This window comes from Cavia porcellus, unplaced genomic scaffold (genome assembly GCF_034190915.1).
Source record: "Cavia porcellus strain 051 isolate PalLab524CR breed Dunkin Hartley unplaced genomic scaffold, mCavPor4.1 scaffold_7, whole genome shotgun sequence".
Classification (NCBI taxonomy): Eukaryota; Metazoa; Chordata; class Mammalia; order Rodentia; family Caviidae; genus Cavia; species Cavia porcellus.
Window position 1 is genome coordinate 92,334,122 of NW_026947490.1, and position 21,014 is coordinate 92,355,135.

At 36.1% G+C, this 21,014-nt stretch overlaps 1 long non-coding RNA gene across 1 annotated transcript in view; it reads right to left on the minus strand.

Annotated features, from left to right (window-relative positions):
* The window catches only part of LOC134476771 (uncharacterized), a 62,373-nt gene that overhangs the window by 19,648 nt on the left and 21,711 nt on the right, over window positions 1-21,014 (minus strand). Inside the window, exons 2-4 of the long non-coding RNA XR_010048565.1 lie at window positions 5,364-5,461; window positions 4,370-4,644; window positions 1,937-2,099 (exon numbers count right to left, since the gene is read on the minus strand). This is a non-coding gene — a long non-coding RNA (uncharacterized LOC134476771). The remainder of the gene's footprint in view (window positions 1-1,936; window positions 2,100-4,369; window positions 4,645-5,363; window positions 5,462-21,014) is intronic.

Sequence of the window (21,014 nt, forward strand, 5' to 3'; positions counted from 1 at the left end):
GTAACTTGAACAACTATTTCCAAAAGGACAGTATGTAACTCATCAACTAGTAATTTCTTAATGTTAATAGTTTTCTTCGAAACTATGTATTACCTCTACCCTTTTCTCTGTCTTGTCTTGTTTTTTACTTTCTATGTTTCTATAAATAAATAAGTAAAAATCTCATAGCCCTGTGTTTTTGAAACTGATACACTAAGAAGATAAACATGGCACCGTGTCCTTAAACATAATACTGAGGTTCTGGAATATTTTAGGGAAATAAATTTCAGTAGCAAAGTGAAAACATTTTATTTTAAAACTTTGATAATATACGTCCACATACATAATATGCTGTAAACTATGCTGAACACAAAACTGTTTGAAACCAGTAAGAAAGAATGAAAACTGCAGGACAGAACAATGCTATCCAAACATATTAAATGAAACAGAGAAAATGTAGATTCTAATTACAACCCTGCCAACAGATGATTTGTTAAGGATTCTCAGGCAAAACGATTTCTCTCTTTGCAACTTATTTTTATGTCCAACAATGACAACAACACCTGTGCTGCTTACCTAAAGGAATCTTGTGAAGATCAAGTGAGATAATGAATTTGAAAACGTTAGTAATGTACTCTATAAACATATACATTATGCAAACGTAACTGGTAGTGTAATTAGAAGACTGCATTTTCAAATGTTAGAAATCGGTGACAGTATCTTACAAGTCTACAATTTTAAAGCAAACAGATGGATAAAAGTAGTTACTCTCTACCAGATTTAGTATGCTGTGTGTTCTTGTAGATGGGTCTGAACGAAGATCTAAAAGAATGCAGAAATAAAATCTCAGGTACCCAAACTGTAGAATGATTCAGATGTGTTTATTATCAAACAAAAAAAGTAGAATATAAACTAAGTAAAGCATAAATGTATCATTTGATTTGACATATCAAATTTGACTATATAACAATTGCAAAAAACACAGTAAGCATTAATGACAAGTTTAAAACTCATCAGAGATGCTGCTTGATAATATCAATGTAGTTAACCTTAACCATTCTATCTTCTGTAGACTGGTCCTTAATCACTTCTATGAATGTGTTCCTTTTTCATTGCTATAATGCCCTTCCTTCTTTTATGTGATGAGAAAGTTCATAAAAGCTTTGACTGTTACTAGCTACTAGCAGAAAGACCTTCACCTCATTGGCTGTTTTTAAGTAACTCTTGATTGCAGCTGATTCTTGCATGCAATTTCTTTCCCTCTGTTTCCCCTTTTTAAAACTGTTCCTCATTCTTGTTCTACAGACTTTATGAACTTATAATCATTTTTATATTATTTATGATCATTCTACGATGTTTAAAAAATCACCAGTAGATTTTCTGTTGATGTACCACTAAATTTTTTTTAAATCACTGGAATTTTAAAATATCTAGAAATTACATGAAAAGTAATTATTGCCAGAAGAAAAATACCACTCAGTTTAAGTTACACTATATGTAGCTTAATTCTGCATGCAGGAAGGAGAGAAAAGTGGTGTTTGCATGACTGCAGAAAAATAAATGCTACTATACTCCATAAAATCAGTTTTTATAAAACATTCAAATATCAGGAAAATTATGGTGGAAGGAAAGATTATACCAAGGAAAGATAATAGGTCATATATTTCTAAATATAAATAAAGCTCACAGGGCTACACCAGAGAAAAGGCTACTCGATCTGTGTGTGTTCCAGCACACAGTAAGCAGTTGTCACCACACACTGGAAAAGAGGACTAGAAAAACCTGGAACCACAGGCACAACATTTTATTCCAAAGTAGTTGATAATAGTTATGAATTACTTTTTCTGTCAGTAACTTGTCATTGTCTCTTGCTTCACAGCCATGAAATCACTAGGAGGCGGAAGTTAACATAAATAACAATTATGCACAGTGTTGCAGATTGGAGTAGCAGACTTACTTTTCATATGACAGGAAGAAATAAATCAAATTTCTTTTGCTTGTTACAAATAAAGTATTGAGGGCGTGCACATACAGGAAGCAAGAAGACTCTAAAAGAAGCAAGAGGATTCTGGTTCCAAATAATTCCTTTCAAACTGATCACTCGCTGGGACCTTTCTGTGCTGAGAAGAGAAAATTTGAACAAAGTTGGAAATTAGTTCCAAAAATCTGAGTAAGATTTTATTTGCACATTTTGCTCAAATAGAAAATATTTTTCAAAAGAGAAAAGCAGAGGATAAGACGTGTGGTGAGTAAGACTCGAGTCGCACTGTGTGACCCACGGGTCTGATGTAGATAGACATGGTGACGTGGTTAACGGATACCGAGGAGGAACTGAGCGCTGTGATCCCAATACAACCCACCTCTAGGTGCTGCCATCCCCATGCAAATGGTGAGCATGTCAGAGAGCAGTTTTGCATTTTCTTTTCATGTTTGTGGTTTTCCTTTACTCAGGAGGGAATCAAGGGCTCTTGCTCTGAGCTACACCCCAACACTGTCCATTTATTTTTTCCAGGCACCCTGCTGCTAAGTTGTTCAAGCTGGGCTGAAATCTCCAGCCCTCCTTGACCGGCGCAGCCCCCCAATGAGACAGAGGACGCTCTTGTGGGTAACAGGTAACTGCCGCTTTATTGTTGCGGGCTCTGGCTTATATATTCAGCCGTGACCAATCACAGGCTGCCACAAGGAGGCAGGGTTGGAATGAGACTGGGGCTCTGGCTAATATACCCAGCTGTGGTCAATCAGGGGTTGCCACAGAGTCAGCACGGGGCGAATACGGAGTGAGCACGAGGTGCGCATGGGGTAGCTAATTTGGAGAGGGACGTAGCGCATTGCGGAAGCTTGGCATGGTCCTTAGTCCCGGGCGGGGTATGTGAAGCACCTGTGCCCAACACCTCCTAACTCATCCTCCCAGAGTGCTGGGGACAAAGTTACGTACTCACCACTCTGAGCATGGCTTGTGTTTTAAGATAACTCACTCTAAAACTAATGTCAAAATTTTGTGAAAATCCTTATGAACATATTTGTTTGATCTAAAAATAAATAATGGACAGTACCATCATTTTATTCATATGGTTGCTATTTTCAAGTTTTAAGATAACAGTCACTTTGAAGGCAATAAGATTTACTATGATGCCCATTATGGTTTGACTATTATCTTCTTTTGAAGTCCTGTAAGGTCTCCAGTGTAAGTTTATTGGTCTTGTTCTATACTGTTTTGGTCAATTCTATTATACCTGACGATATAGGCAACCCAATTTAAAAATAGCAAGAGGCACAATGGAAACCATTTTTGATCACCTGGTATTCTATTTTTGCATCATGTACTATGCCCACCCATTCTTCTGTTCTAACTGACTCTGTTTTGTTTAGTCACGTTTGGTTTTATTCTCTTCAAAAAAAAAAAAAAAAGTAATAAGAACTGTAGGAGTAATAAAACCCAAAAAGTGTAATTTTATTATAAAAAAGAGAGGAAGGAAAGGTGGTCTAAGGGATATAACCGCATGTATGTTTGAGTGTGTAGGATGGAAAACCATATTACTGAGCTTTTGTTGGATCATTGAACGGAACTGCCTGCAGTCTCACTGTACGAATGTCCACTTTATATGCTTTAATTTTATAACTTGGACAACTGTTTCTAAGAAGACAATAAGTAACCTATTAACTAGTGATTTCTTACTGTATATTTTTTTTCTTGAAATTCTGTATTACTTGTACCCTTTTACTGCTTTTTTTAAATTTCCTTTCTTTTTTCTCTTTAAATAAAAATAATAATAAAAGAAAACAGTCACTCTTCAGTTTTCAGAACTTAAAAGAGCAGTCTATTGTTGATTGGATAAAGGAAATGTAGTAGTGGAGTACTACTCGACCATGAAGCAAGATAAACTTGTATAATTTGTAGGAAAATGAATGCATCTTGAGACCATCATGGTAAGTGAAAGAGGTCACACACACAAGCTTACACGTCACATTGAAAAAGCCAAAATATAAATGAAGATCTATAGGGTGTAGGGGAGAACTTTTTCAAATGGGAAGGGGGTCGAGAGATGAAGGGAAGGGGAAGGAAAATGATTTTAAAAAGCAGTTAAAAGGTGTTATGCACATGTGCTAATGAAAATAAATTTCAAAATTTCATAAATAAATTTCAGTAGTAAGTAAATACTATTACTTCTTTGTTCCATTATGTTAGTAAGCCAGGGTCTTAGCCGCACCCCTGCAAGTGCAGTGTATTTCTCTCAGTCACATGGGGCCTGTTTTTTAGCACTCCAGTCTAATAGACTTCTAGTGGCCTCCCTAAGCACCTAACTATAGACATGCTGAATTAGGCAGCGGGGAAAACCCAGCTCATTAGGATCCAATGTTCTGTATTTGGAATTAAATGAAAGGGTCTCACCTCATCGAACTCGAGGATTTGCCGTAACACAGACACTTACGCAGAAAGCGCGTTGTTGCACCCCAGAAAGTGACTCTTCCTTGTGAGTTTCCAGTGTGCACAACCTCACCTCCTTCTTTGATGTTTCCGGTCAATTCACAAGGTCATCAGAGTTTTCCAAAGGTTACACTGTAGTTTTATATGGGTACCTTGGGGCTGGGCTGCTCAATATATTTCAACTTAATTCTCGCCACGATTTGTTCGAGTGCTTCTCCAAGTGTACCTCTGTGCTTAGACTGTAAAACAAGGAAATTGATACCTTTGCTTTGCTAAGAAAACAGCAAAAGTGAATCAGAGCATAGACAGAGATGTTAAGCTACAGCTAGTCCAGGGCCCCATTTAGGTCCTGAAATACATTTATAACATTGCAATTCTGGAAAACGGGAAAGTGCTTTTCATTTTTACTTTGTAAGTACATGGTCACATAAAAGTGATAATTAAGGCATTGAAAACGGTCAACATATATAAGAAGGAAAATATCTAGCTGGAGTTTTCAGAGAGTTTATTAAAGCATAAAGCTCTTAGTCCAAATCACAGGAGAATTCAAGACATACAGGAAATAAAGAAGACTTTGTAAAAAAAGAAATGACTTTACTCATGGAGAGGTTATTATAAAATTTAAAATACTTTTAATGGATACACAAAATTGTATCTATTTATGGGTATCATACTATTTTGATACATGTATATATTGTGTATTGTTCAAACCCAGGCACACATATCTATCAATATTTATCATTTCTTTATAATGAAAACACTCAGAATTCTTTCTTCCAGGTATTTGAAATATAGTCATTATACATGATAGTATATTATCATTAATGAAACAGCACCTCAGACCTCCCTGCTTTTATCTAGCTGTAACTGAGATTCCTGGATCTGTCTCTCCCCAGTCTTCCTAGTTATTAACTCTTTCTAACCTCTAGTAAACACGCTTTTACTCTGAACTCCTCACCTGTTAGATATTCCAAGCAGCAGAGAGATAATTGTCTCTGTGTTTCTATGCCTGGCTTATCCCACTCAGCATTATGGTCTCCCATTCCATTCAGGTGGCTGCAGATGACAGGATTTAGTAATTTTTATTGCTGAATAATAACCATTGTGTACAATACATCATATTTTATCCATGCATCACCTGCTGGATACTTAGTTTATTCCTATTTCTTATTTATTGTGCTGCAATAAAACATGAAAATAGAGTTGTCTGTTTGACACACTGACTTCATTTCCTTTAGGAATATATCCAGGAGAAAGATTGTTGGTACATGCAGTTCTATTTTTAATTTTTTGATGAACTTCTGTACTTCCATAATGACTATAATAAATTACATTCTCACCAATAGCATGCAAGATTTCCTTTCTACACATTTTTGCCAGCACTTGTTAAGTTTTGTATTTTTGATAATAACCATTATTACTGGAGTGATGTTTGAAGTGAGTTTTTGTATACAAGATGAGGCTTGTTTATTCCATAAGCAAAGCTAGATCAGTTTGCTGACAATTCCAGCATCGTTTCCCCCACATGCAGCAGTTGAATTCTTTAGCAGAGAATTTATTCCAATGAAATAATGTTCTACAAAAAATAGTTGCAGAAATGTTATTTTTGAAGGACCCCTGAAGGTTGCCCATTTAAGTAACCAAATACACTTTTACTTTAATCTCACTGATTATCATGGTTACAAAATCGTTTGGAATTTCTAATTTGGTCTTATTTGATAAAAAACATTATGCCTTTGCAAGTAGGATGCATAATAATAAATATCACATGCTGCATGAATGATAATTTCTGAGCACATTGAAGCATGTCAACGTCCTTGCTTCTATTCCTAAAGCCAATTGCAGGTTTGGACTTGCTTATTGCTTTATTAATTTGAGGGATCTGAATGTTTTCCATTTTCACATTGCAACTTGTTCTTTATCTTCGATAGTAAGTATGTAAATCAGATACAAAAGTGGTTGGAATATCATTAAACAAGAGTCAGCCAAGGAACTCTTCTTTCTGGAAAACTAACTCACATATTTAAGATTGTCTTAAACTTACGCTAGGTAGTTAACATGGGCACAAAATTTTTTAGTAGACCACTCAGTCTGTACAAGGGTAATGCTGATATGAATTTACTGTTATATCTTAGGGTTAATGAACCTTCAATCAAATATGTTTTCTGATATCCTGATTTATCTTCTTGTTTGCTCTTATAATCTTCTCTATGTATTATATGTTACCTTTTTATTAGAAGACATTGATTACTTAAATACAGCTCTTATTTTTGGATCAGTACTAAGTATTAACTCTAAAGTCTGAAGACTATTTTAAGAATTTTTTCAAGTGTTAGTACATGTTTGGAGTCTATAACATTTACACTCCTTGGAAGGAATTAGTTTAGTACACAATGAAACAATTTTCTTTTCATCTCTTTTTCTCCCCCCACTGCTTCTTCATTCTTTGATCCACTTCTCCTTTGAAAGATCTGTTTTTACTTACATTTTGAGTTTCTTGTATAAGAATCACATAATAATTAAGCTTATGCATCTAATTTATTTCACCTAAATTATGGTGCATATGTTATCTACAAATTGCCCAATTCTTATTCCTATAAATCACTCGTTTATCCTTCTTTATGGCAGGATAGTATTTAACTATGTGTTCATACCACGTTTTCTTTTTCTTTTTCTCTAATTTAATTTTAAGGAAAATAAAACCAAGCAAAACACAATAAAGCAAATCAGAACAGAACAATGCAAGTGACAGAGAACTTAAAAACAAGGCCACAAGAAATCAACAATGGCTACCAAAATGTGTCTCATTTTTTTCCAAATAGCTGTCCATATCTCCACACATAATAAAATCAAACCAAACAGAACAAAACCAATCAAAACCAAGGGATGAAAGCATTATAAGACTTCAAAACAAGGTAACAGGAAATCAACAGTGACTACTATAATGTCTCTTGCTTTCTTCAAAATAGCTGTCCACACCAACACACATAATAAAATCGAACAAACTAAAAGAATAAAATCAATAAACAGAAAAGAATGAAAGCATTGAGAGGATATGGTGGCATATTCCCATTCCTGTAATCCCAGCACTTGGGAAGCTGAGGCAGGAGGATTGTTGCCAATTTAAAAGCAACCTGGACTACAAAATGAGCCCAAGGCCAGCATGAACTGCATAGCAGACCATGTCTGAAAGAAAGAAAGAAAGAAAGAAAGAAAGAAAGAAAGAAAGAAAGAAAGAAAAAATTATTAGAGGACTTCAAAACAAGATAGCAGGAAATCAACAAAGGTTACCATAATATATCCTGTTAACTTCAATATACCTGCCCATACCATCAGACACAGTAAAATCTTACAAAACAAGATAGAATAAAACCAAACCTAACACAATTATGAAAACATTACAAGAATTCAAAACAAGATAATAGGAAATTAACGGTGATTTTTAGGTGTTTCCACCCCATCACTTTCATAATATCTATTGTGCTTTTTGGATCTCGCTAATTCTTCAGTTTTTTATGCAAGGGAGTAATTTGGTGTTCACCTGTATGAGTCCAAACCATTTCACCCGCGAGCGTGATCTCCAGTGACATTCATTTACCTACAAGAGCCTTGAGATTATCCTACTTTATAACTGAATATCTTTCCATTGTATGAAAAAACATATTTTTCTTATCCATTCTGCAGTTGATGGGAAAATTACCCTTGCTTTTTTCTGGTCTCCTATCACATAGAACAATTGTTTTCTCTTCTTCAATTTTCAATCTATGAATTTCCTTTCAAATTAAATGGTTTTTGTACACAGTATATTGATGGATATTGTTTCTTGATCCACTCTTCCAGGGTTTAATTATTGTTGAACTGAGGCCATCTACATTAATGGTTCCAACCAGAATGCATCGGTTCATCTCTGCAATGCTATCATCCTGTCCTTGGCCCTCCACTTTTCTCCTTCATTCAATTGCCTGTCTTGTTGGATGCTGCTATTTCTGGAACCATGGTCATTTCAATGCTCTAGAATATCCTTCAGCACTTTCTGTAGGGTTGGTTTGGTGGTCATGAATTCCTTCAGTTGTTCTGTATCATGCAAGTATCTTATTTTTCCATGAATTTTGAGAGATACTTTTTCAGGGTACATCAGTCTGGGTTGGAAGTTGTTTTCTTTCAAGACTTAACACACTTCACTCCAAACTCTTGATGGTTTATGATGAGAAGTCTGCTGTGATTCTGATGGGTTATCTTTTATAGGCAATCTGTTACTTTGTTAACAGCTTTTAATATTCTGTTCTTATGCTAAATTTCTGGGATTATAATCAATTTCTTGATTATTAAATGGCTGATGTAGATTTATTTTGATTATGGCTAGTTGGAGTTCAATATGCATCACATATCTGGATGCCAGATCCTTTTCCCATTCTGGAAACTTTTTTGCTATTACTTCTATGTGTCATTTTTCCTGACCCGTTTTCCCACTGTAATCTTTTTTTGTGTGTGTGTGTCATCTTGCAGCTTTTGAATTGTTATTTCCTTGTTCCTTGTTATTTTTGAGAGATCTTTCCTTTTACGATTGCTAGCTGTGATCACTTTCATCAAGGTCTGAAAGTCTATCTTCAGTCTCTTTCAAGTGGTTTTGCCAGCTTTCGATAAACATTTTCATTCCTGGATATCTTTTTGAATATATCATGCATTGTAATTCCTTCCTATATTGTTCATTCAAGTTTCCATCATTTTCCTATGCTCCTTTTTTATAGATAATGCTCAGCAATTCTTTCATTATGCTTGTGATTTCCTCTTTTACCTGAAATATCATTTCTAATCTGACTACTTTTACAGTCTCATGAAGTTGTTTCCTTACTTCAGTTGCTATCTTCTCAGAGATTTCAGGTGTGTGACTTCCATTTTCTTCTATGTCTGTACCCCCAGGACTTGTTCTGTGTGGGCTGGAGACCTGAGATCACCTTTTATCCTTCCTTTTGTCATTTGCCTGAGTTCTTCCCAACCAATGGTTGTGGGGTCCCAGGCGCTTCCCACATTGGCTGTCCCTCCATGATGCAGGGGAATGTGACAGATACCTACACCTCTCTGACCCGTCTTCAGACTGATGCAGCTACCCTGGGACTTCCCTGACTGCCAGGGCTGTGTGGTGGTGGGGCTTTCTTCTCTCAGCCTGTGTGTCTACACCAGGACTCCTGTGATGACAGCAGGCACACAGAGGTATGTTTGCTTGATTCTCCCAGTGGGCACTGGCTGCCTGAAGGAAGCAATGGGCTTCAGTGGTGGCCTCTGGGCACACAGGAAGAGGCGTATCTGGCTGTTTCTTCCAGTCTGTGATGGTTAGCTAAGAGCAGCAAGCTTTTCAACAACAGCAGGCATACAGAGGCAGGGCTGGCTGCCCACAGCAGCAACCTTCTGCTGGTGGCAGTGGTATGCCTCATACCACATTTTCTTTATCCATTCATGTGTTGGTGGATATAGAAGCTGCTTCTAAAATTTTGCTGGTATAAATTATGCTGCTAAAAACATGAGTATATATTTATCACTGCGATACGATATATTTAACGCTTTTAGGAAGATACCTAGAAGGGTAAACAATTGCAATTCTAGAAGATGCAATTTACTTACTATTAGGAATATTTTTTTATTTAGTGGCCTACAATTCTACAACTGCTCTGCTGTCTACCTACTTGCCTTAGTGTTATGACCACCTTGTTTCAATTAAAGGTCTATTCTGTATTAATGTTTGGGAGGAAGAAATTACACTTGGAAATTAATGTTTACAATTACATGTAGAAAAGTGGGTGACACAAAATGTCCCATGCAAAACAACAGCTCACTCATAGTAGATCAAATATTTTACACCTCAACTATTTATGTAAATTGGAAATGGAATTTATGTGAATTGCAAATAAAATTTGAAGTAGCAATAATAGATATAGGAAATCTTTCTTTAAAAATTACTGCTTCACATTTAGTACTGTTTAAGTAGGTCACAACACCAAGTATTCAAGTTTCTAGTTAGAAAGATATTGCTATGCAAGGAATATTATTCATGGAGTTTTGGAGAAAAATAAGGAAATGATGATGCATTGAAAGACTGAAAGGAAAAGAATATTAAGTCATGTTCATAGATGCTTATTCTACCACGTGGTAAAATGCACTGAACCTTTCAGTTCAGACACATTTCATGAACAATTAGTATATGACAGGATTACAACTAGTTACCGTGCATACGATGCAAAATAGGCCAGGCATAATCCCTGGTGTTGGAGAGAGAGAAATAGATGGAATTATTATTCATAAATTACAATAATAAATACATACAAAAGTTGTTTTGGGGCAGAGATAGGAAGGTGACATCGCAACTGTGTATTCAAGGAAAAATAGTCTGCCAGCTATATAAGGCTAATTAAAGACAATTCTGGGAGAGATACTCGCATGCATACAGGGTTAGAAATTTCAAAAAATAATCCCTCTTCTTGGAACCTCTGACTGTACGTTAGGACTCCTGTCACAAAAGGTGAGGATTAAAACAGAGACAGAAACCAAATCATAAATGGCCATGATATACAACTATAGGACAGAATTAGTTGTCATTTATCTTTTAACCAAATTCAGAGATTCAAATCTATTAAAGGTTTTTACAAACAGAATGACAAGAAAAATAAGAGATGGGTTAAAAAATAGAATAAAAAAAAAGTAGAAGAGCTGTAAAATAAATATAATGACAAAATCATTCTTAGGGAAGATGTTTTCTCCTTTCTCTACATCAGGGAGACTGAGTGTGTGGCAAAATCCCATACTACAACGAAACCAAGTTCTGATTCACCAGCATCTCCTCTTTGAGTTATAGCAATTATAGATTCATTCCAATACTCCTTATTGGCAGGTATTTCCCATGACTGGAAAATGGATATGAGAGATAAGGATGCTAGGTATAAATTCTGATGCATGCTGACCCCACCTGATCTCATTAAAAGCTTTCAACAGAATAGTGGCATAGACTACACGGCCAGAAAATTGTCTCTTTAAAGTTTTAAGACAGACCAAAGAGGCACACATGCTGCTGGGTTCTGAGAGCTGGTGAAGTCTTGCTCCGGAGGTCGTCCACTTTCTATGACCACACCAGGCATCTCACTCCAATCAAAAATGGTGCCCCACAAGCATGCTTTATATCAGCCACGGGAAGGAAAGCTTAGATAGACTTCCATGAGAATGACAATTTCATTTTTTTCATTTCTTCTTTATTGAACAGCAAATAGATATTGTAAGTAGCCACTATGAACTAGGCTTGTCACAGTACCTTTACCACAAAAATAAAGTATTTTTCCATATTGTCCTCTTCATAGTAAACAGAATTTTGTTTGCTGAGCTTTTACCCAAAGCTTGTCAGTTTTGTATCAAATAAAAGACTCCTTTTGTTGTTTGAAATAATCAAGATAGCTAGACGGACACCACACTGTATTTTCCACTGTGCAAAACAGTTCAGAGAAAAAGTTATATAGTAAATCAAGCATTTTTCCACAATATCTCATATGGTGACAAATGAATTTTTCTTTTCTTTCTTTGTATTCAACAGTATATACCAATTGAAATGCACTCTTTTCTAACATTTCTTCAAAATAGCTCAGTTAGACTTTATTTACACAATAGGAAAATCTAAGTAAATGGAAAATTTTCAGTTTTAAGCAAAAAAATAAAGTTTCAATGCAAACATTAAATAATGTAAATTTAATTAAGTCAATTTGATGTCCTTCTTTTCAGCTACTTTAGGAAATATTTCATTGAAAGAAATAAACACTGCTGTACTAAATTGCAGTTTTTAAAAACAAAAATGTTTCCTGTGTATGTATAAAAATGAAAGTATTTTGCTTTTCACAAACTACGTGAAAATTAAGCATAACTGTTTTATATTGCTATTTGTAATTTCAAAAACCAAAAGCTAAAGTAGTGAAGAAAACATTAATTCAGGTTCCTTAAATTTAATTTGAAGAACTAATTAATAGATATTCCCTGCCAGTCATGTGAGTTAATGCATGTTAAGTCTGTTAATATGAGTATTTTCAGAGCCTTGAGGATGTTTGGATATGTATGGGTGTAGGTATATTTCTCAGCATTGGTTGCTGCTCTGAATCACTGTTAACTGAGTTATCAATGTAACATTTCAACAAAATATTTACTACATGTTACACACTCCTAAGTGTCAGGTGTTCAAATAAACTTACAATAGCTAGTGAAGATCATATGTATTGGAAGCTAAACCACCAAAATTAGCATGTGAAGCAGATCTCTCATATTATTTCATTGACAAAGTGTATTTTTATGAATATTTTCATTAGTGTTTAACAACAATAGTGAATAGTAAACACAAGTTACTATCATTACTGCACAATTCTAGCCTCATTAAATGGCTCAGGTAGGTTTTATCTTCCTGTCTCAGTGATATTACACACTATGTGGGATACAAAGATGAGCTAATGGGCTCTCTACTCTTCAGAGTATGCAGTATTGTGAGGATGCACACTGATCAGAAAGGAAAATGCAGAATTGTGTGCTACAACTTATTATTGTTAGTTTCATTAATAAGCAGATTTCAGAAACACAGAGGGTAAATTTCCTCTTCATAAAGAACAGTTGACAAACGTTGTATAAAAGTAAACCTTTAAAAATGCTTAAGTGATTATCTGGCAAAAATGGAGGGGTGAACCATTTATTAACATTTAGATCCAGCATTCACCCCCACTCAAAGCCTGTGTTCAGAAGTGATTCAATCATGGAGTCCCTCTATGCATCAGTGGATTAATCAATTGAAGAGTTCATAGTTGGCTTGCTGTTAATAGGTGAACCTGGTCCGAGATGGATCACTGGATATATAATTGGAAAACATATACCTCCCTTCCAGCTCCTCCCTTCCCTCCCGGCTTCCTGTCTGCCATAGGTTGACCACCTTTTCCTCCACTGTGACCCTGTGCCATTCTGATTCCCCTTAGAGCCAGTCTACCATGGAAAAAACCCACCAGCCAAATCAGCTTCTCTTCTCTTAAATTGTGGGTATCTGGTATTGTGTCCCAGAGAGGAGAAAGTGACCAAGACACTGTAGTGGTTGATTGATTGTGTCAACTTGAGACATTTTGAAGCTTACCTAAATGGGTTTAGCGACTTATATCCTAGGGTATAGAAGTCCCACCCCACAGTAGCTCATCTCCTGGACAGTGATAGCCAAGGAGGAAGGAAGAATGAATTCTATCCTTGGGAGGAGCTACAGTCTTCACCTTGGTTTAGATGACATCTCCTGGTTTCCAACATAGACTCTTCAGCCTTCCATCACAGACCTTTTGGCCTTCTGTCACAGACCCATCGGCCTGCTGGTGTGAACTTGCATGGGACACTGGGTGAACTCCAGAGCTTGGATTGAATCCCTCAGCCTCCAGCGTACAGACATCCTCTGCACACTTCCTCACCTGACTCTGTGGCTGACCATGTAAGCCAATCTTGTTGTTTCTTATACATCTGTATATCTGGTGTTATCTGTTTTCTCTAATAAAACCCTAACAGACACCATTCTTGATTGAATGATATTGTACTCTTTCAGAGCGTTGTGTCTGCAAACAGATATATGACCTGTTTTATTACTAATGCTGATCTATCTCAATGCTCACCTTTTTTTATTTAAAGAAAGACAAAACAAAACAGAAAATGGGCAGAAATAGTACATACTTTAAAAGAAAAGAAACAAACAGTAATAAATCACTAGTTGATGTATACATATGCTCACTTTTGACACTGAGTTAAGACAGTATATCCTAGGATTATTCACTGTAATGCTGATAAGAATTTATAATTATTAACTTTTATTATTATATAATGTTATGAGATTTATAATTATCTATGGTGCTACTTTAAGATGACATAAATTTCTTATTAATTTTTATATAACAATATTAGCATTTGATAGTCACTCTTACATAAAGTCATTGTCACTATGGCTGCAAAATGATTTTCCAATTCAATATTTTTCTATATTTATCAATAAACAATGTAGGACAGAACTATCTCTTCTCTCCCATTTATTAATTCATGTATTTACTTATTCATTCATTCATCTATATATATGCTAATGTCCTCCTATTATACCCAGTAAGTGATACTCCATCACAATAAAATGTCCCCAGATGTCACTAGCAAGAGCCATTTTATTCCTGTGTTGTTTTGACATAAACTCTTCATTTTTTGATCACTTCCTCAATTTCCGGTCTGACAAGATGACTCCAGACTCCTGCACTAAACCTAAAATCAGTCATTTCTTCAAGGAGCTCTGATTCTCTTTAGTGGAAAACATTCACTTAGAAACCAAAATCTCAGAGTAAACTCTTCACACTTTAACTGTCATGGCATTGTTTTGGGGTCATTTTAAAAGACATATAGTCAACACTTTTTATACCTAATCACACTGAATGTGTATAAATGTATAATATCAAATACACATCAAAATACATCAAACATATACAGTAGCTGGCATCTGAATGTGCGTGTGTGTGTCTGTGTGTCTGTATGTGTACATGTCATAAATTCATGTCTATACCTGTAATCCAATTCAATTTAATTAGGCTTCTTTTGGGAAAGGCTATGTAGATCTGGAGATTGAACCCAGAGCTTTGCACTGAGCTACATCTTCAGCCTCCTCCTTTGCTTGCGGAGTAAGTCTTGGTAAGTTCAAACAAGTTCAAACAAAATTTGAACTTGTGATCCTTACATCTCAGCTTGGATTGCCGACCTGTACTACTGTACCAGCTTTATGGGCTTTATTTAATCCCAATCCTTTTTACATCTTTATGGAACAACACTATGTAGTCAAGGTCCTGTTACACTCAAATATTTATTTGCTTAGTACTGAAATAGCTGTATCAAGCAACACCTCATTGCTGCATTTTTCTGAAGAAGTTGTAAATTGACAACTCACTAATCTCTACTAATCTCTTCCTGATCCCATCACCTCATTGAGATTATGCAGATGATCTGGTCTTCCCATAGTCCAAGTGACACATTCATTATGATTATATAATAATAAAGAAAATTCATAGTTTAAAATTTATGTTTTTGAAAAAGGAAGGTAATTTACTTGAAAATGGAGAAGGAAGAAGAGAAAGATGTCAGACACTCAGTATGGATGAGTAGTGAAACTTCAAATGTGATGCTCCATAAATTAAAATTTCAAATATATTCCTTTATTCAAATAAGAAAGATAATTATATTAGTTTTATTCCTGCCTCATTTAATAAACTTTGGCCAATGTAATTACTCTCTGCTATGAAACAAGCCTTTTAACATAGAATAGAATTAAAATTCCATATCACAATTTCTAATTGTCTAGAAAACTATGATTAATCAAGAAGTGAATAAAGGAATTACTTCACAGCTCTTGGGCTTAAATGAGTTTAAATCTGTACATTGGAAATGACTGTTCAGAATCCAGTCTCGGGACACTCAGGAGGGAGTGCTGAGGGAAATAAAGGCCTGCCTCATGGTGAATGAAGAGGAGAAAGAAACAATATCTGTAGTGCCAAAGTCACATCTACTTCAACCAAAGCAGCACTCATGGGCCATTTTATTTACTGGCTTTCCTTTTATAAGATAGCTCACAGCTGAAATCACATGGTTGGAAGCCACTTACCTACTCAACAGTTCTATGCATATTAGGCACTTTTGTCTACAGTTCTCCATCCCCTGAATCTTCTCCACAGTGCCTAGCAACGAGGGTTAGTGGAAGCAGCATGCATTAGTTTGAGACTGTTACATTATTAAGAAAATCTACTTCTCAGCACAATTGTGAGGGCTTGAATAAGATGATGTATGTTGTGTCCAGCCAAGGGGGCTTAGAAAAGGCAATCGATAAATGTAATTATTTCCTTCTTTTTCTAGCACACTGGTGAGCATCTAGTTGGTTCTTAATAGGTATTTGTTAAGATGAATTACATCTCAGCATTTTAGCACTTAATACTAAACTGTCTTGATTTCAGGTACCTTTTGTTGAAGATTTACAACCAATTCATTTTGACTAACACTTCCAAACAGGTTAGTTGATTTATAATTTGCCTCTTGTAAGTGGTTCTTTGAGTTAGTAGGAGTGAGGAAAAGAAGTTATCTAGAAAAGTTGAAGATGATTCACTGAGAATTAAACTAGGGGAAAGTCAATATGAAACAAATGAGATTCAACATCTATAAAATGATTCACCTTATATGATATTCCTGAAAACATTGACAAGCAGGTATTTTACAGTGCTCTTCTACACTAATCTTAGCATATTCTATAATCAGTCTTATCCTCACATGACAAAAATAAGACTCAGAAATTTTCCTAAGAATATACAGGAGGTATATCTAGGGACATCGGTGACATTATTTTAATCTTCACAGCTAGTTAACTTACCATGCCGTATTCTGTGAATGAAAAAGTGGTTTTCAAACAAGAGTTTGTTTTTAAGTTATTAAATACTTATTAATCTAAGACAGATACAGTGTGACAGATAATGGTGGTAAATTCTAGAAACAGCAGTAAATTATACGCCTCTCCCCCTGGACTGGAAACACAAATACAAATTGATAATGAATTTCATCATGATAAAATAAACATATTAACTCTTTCTCAAAGTTAGCTGCTTCATATATTCAATCCTGATGAACAGCTTCTTAATAAAGCACAGTAGAAAACTAGAAAGAGGGAAGTTTAAAAATAACACTTTCATTAGTGCTACCCCATCTAGGGAGATGTTAGAACTAAGTAGGTTTTCCAGATAGGTGACTATGAAATTACCTGCAAGATGTAGGCTATTGCAGCCCAGTGTTGCTTCAAGAATATATACCTTTGCTGTGATTTCCTCTCGTTACATTTTGTCATTACAAATCAGCATGTGAAATATACAGACAATAAAAAATTCACTCCATTTAAACAAATTCACCATAGCAATTCAATTGTCTGTGAACTGTGCAACCAACAATGTTTTTATTATACAAAACAGAAAACTGACTTTGAAATATGATAAGCTACAGAGCATCTGACATGCTCAGGGGTGAGCCATGCTGAAAGCCGTAGGGGTAAGATGCCCCTCCACTCACTATATCACCTTCTGTAGCATCATCTTTTTCTTGCTCATGTTTCCCACCTCTGCAGTGTGAGGGGCATTTTCCATTACACAGTCCTAAGAACCAGTAATCCCAGCAGTCCTCAGTCATCCTTGCTAATCTAATTTGCGATTGATGTCTTTGTCAAGTGTTATATAAATGTGTTTGCACACTTAAAGATATTCACATGCACATATACTTTTTTGCTTGATTCTCACTTTCTAGTAATACATTTTAGTTATCAACCATGAATTGTAGTCCAAATTCCCAACCACATTCACTTTGAAGATAAATGAATGGGGTGAAAGGTAGACTTTTCCCCATTTAACTATGTTTCAGGAACTATAAAGAAAAAGCAAACTTTGAAAAATCCATTCTATGATCTTTTATTTGGCTAACATCTTCAAGGCATTCATCAAGACAAACAGTTCAATCAGAACTACCATTCCCTGCTAATGGGATAGGCATTTATTCAAATCGTGCTAGAACATGCTAATGACATTAGACAGAGCTGCTGATTTGCCTTGGGATAATCTAATTCAGTTTAACATTAACAAAATAGATACTTTCCTAAAACACTGCCTGGATTTAATGTTCACCCTAAAGTATATAATTCAGCATACTCGTATTAAATATGATTTTTCCATACAAAGTTTGGGAAAGCTAACCTCCATATTCTTGGGCATTTAATCTCTTCAGATGACTTGTCTCCGGTTTTATAAAGAAATATTCTTAAAACATGTATAATCTTTATTACTGAAGTATTCTAGTAATAAAATTGCTCACAAAAACACATGATTTCACAGAAATGATTTTGTTTTACATCCTTGGAATCAACTCGATGCTAAAGAAAACAGAGAGGGAAAGCTAATGAATGACACCACCCAAAGATATATGTATAGTCTAAATTAGAAATAAACAAACATATTAAAAGAAAAATGCATTTCTTTTACTTGATACACTAACAATTGTACTACAGATTCAAAGAAATGTAAAGGTTGTACAATTTTTCAAATGAGTTCCTGTTCTTTCAAACAGGCTTGCACACAGCCCTTTAAGTAGAAAATGTTAGACTAGATTAAAATTAAATTTCAATTGTATTAAACTTTTTATGTTATAGTTAATGAATTCTGATAAAATTTAAAACTATAACCTCTGCACAGTAATACTGTTTATGTTCATTTTGGTAAAAATCGGTCATAATACTAAAATCTAAAGCTAACACTGACTGATTCTTCTGAGGTTAATGCAGCAAGTTTATTCAGTCATGGACGGAATCACGAATCAATATAGCTGAAAAGTCCAAGTCCCAAGTCTCCTCCAGGAGCTAAGGCAAACTCTTAGCTGCTACCTTCTGAATGGATGAAAATGAAGTTAAACACTCCCAACATACTGGCACAAGGTAAATGTTTTGTTACAAAAAATTACAAGCAAGGGATGCAATGTATTGGGAACAAAGAAATCTAAAATACAGCAGGGCAAACATTAAGTCCTGGAATTACACTTGCAGCATCTAAGCAATCTGTGGCAAGTGTGAGCTCCAAAGAGCTCGAATGACTCTACCTCTCTTGCACTTCTGGTGATTAGAGCTCCCGTGGCTTCTCTTATAGGCATCTTTTCTTCCTACCTGCAGCTTTCACTAGGTGATCTGCAGTTACGGCTTTCCAAACTTCTGGGGTCTCCACTGCACCTTTACATTCACAGCTCCACACACTGACCTCTCAGGGCACACTGCCTGACCACCCAGTTCTTCTGAAATTGAAGTGGAAGCCTTTTCAACCCCTAAACTCTTGCATTCTGCATGTACCTAAAACAAGTATCACGTGGTGATGTTAAGGTCTGTAGTATCCAGATTTCCTTTCTCCTGGCTTCAGGGGTCAAGTGGTTGGATGGTTGGGCACTCTGAATCCAATTCTAAGGAACAAATTTTCTATGCCACCACCATTCTGGAACACAGTGTTATGCAACTTTTTCCTCACAGAAAAGTCTTTCATTTTTGCAGTTTTTTAAAAAATCATTTTTGCAGTTTTGAGGCTGTGAAGACTGGTGACTTGCTGCTTTTTGTGATACCTTCAGGCAATCTTTTTACATTATCCCGTTCCTTCTCAGCAATCACAATTTCCTAGGATCTATTTTTTTCAGCCCACAGTTTTATTGGAGCTCCCTTTCTGACCAAAGTCACAATGTTTTAAATCATCCTGCTGAGCTCTTTGTTCTTGATTCACAACATAAATCTGGTTTAAAGCCTCAAACAGTAGTCACTCCGCAGCATCAACAGCTGACTGCCTTGAAATGTCTTCTGCCAGATTATGCAGTCCACTGCCCTTAATCTGCGTCTTAGACAAGGTCTCTGGACACAAGAAAAATACATACACACATATGTACATATGATACATATGCCATCTGGAGCCCAGCATCCAGGGCAGTCCTTCTTCCCAGCAAAAACCTCTGGAGCCTGGTCTTTATTGACAGGGTTTCTATCAGGCTTTTGGTCTTCTGAGCTCTGATCAAAATCTCCCATACAGAACAGCCTGAAGTATTCCAGCTGTGCTCTTCCAGGCAAAGCCTCCAAACTCTTCCCCAAAGTCTCTCGAACTACATGGTAAGATATAGTCACAGCAATGACCTCACTCCTGATACTAAATTGTCTTAGTTACTTAACCTTTGTTGCTGGGACAAATACTCAACACCCAACATGAAGGAAGGAAAGGTTTACTTAGCTCAGTTTGTGGCAGTTTCAGACCATAATCCGCTGGCTCCAAGATAGCGCTGCATGGCACAGGGGCAACAGTTCACAATGGCAGAGACAGAAAAACAACCACAACAAAATGGTAGGAAGCAAGAGTCCTTACACTGTAAACAATCTCATCCTGTGCAAGAGGAGTGCCAAGAGATTTTGTGTTGCTTCACCTGCTCTGCAGGGGTGGGGTGGCCTGTGTAGACTACAAGGGAGGAAAAGAGGCTTGCTTTCCCCTGCTCTTTTGTTCTTGTTGCTTGCTGTCTTCTGCTGCCTTGTACTCTTGCCCCTCTGCCATGGCATCCTGCTTTGGAGCCTGTCCATTATGGACTGAAATTTTCACAAATTGTGAGCAAAAACCTTTCCTCCATTAATTTTGAGTGCTGGGTATTTTGTCTCAGCAATGAGAGAAAAATAACCAAGAAAAGCACTCACACCATCTCTGTGCCCTCCTCTTTCACAGGCTGAGGATGTTTACAAAGTAAGGACCCTGGCCCCCTGCTGAATCACTTAAACTTCTGACCTTCTCAAATGGATGTAATGAACAATATCTTATAGTTGTAACTGCTCTCCTCCACTCCTCAGAATGCAGAGCTACTAAGTTACTTAGTTAAGCTTCTGAACTTCTCAACTTGACACAGTATATCAACCATAAAGAAGCCATGGAGTTGGAAGCATTGGAAACTAAGAATGTGCACATCCAACACACAGCTGTGAAAACACTTGAGGACCTGGAATTGTCAGGAGAAAGGATAAGTT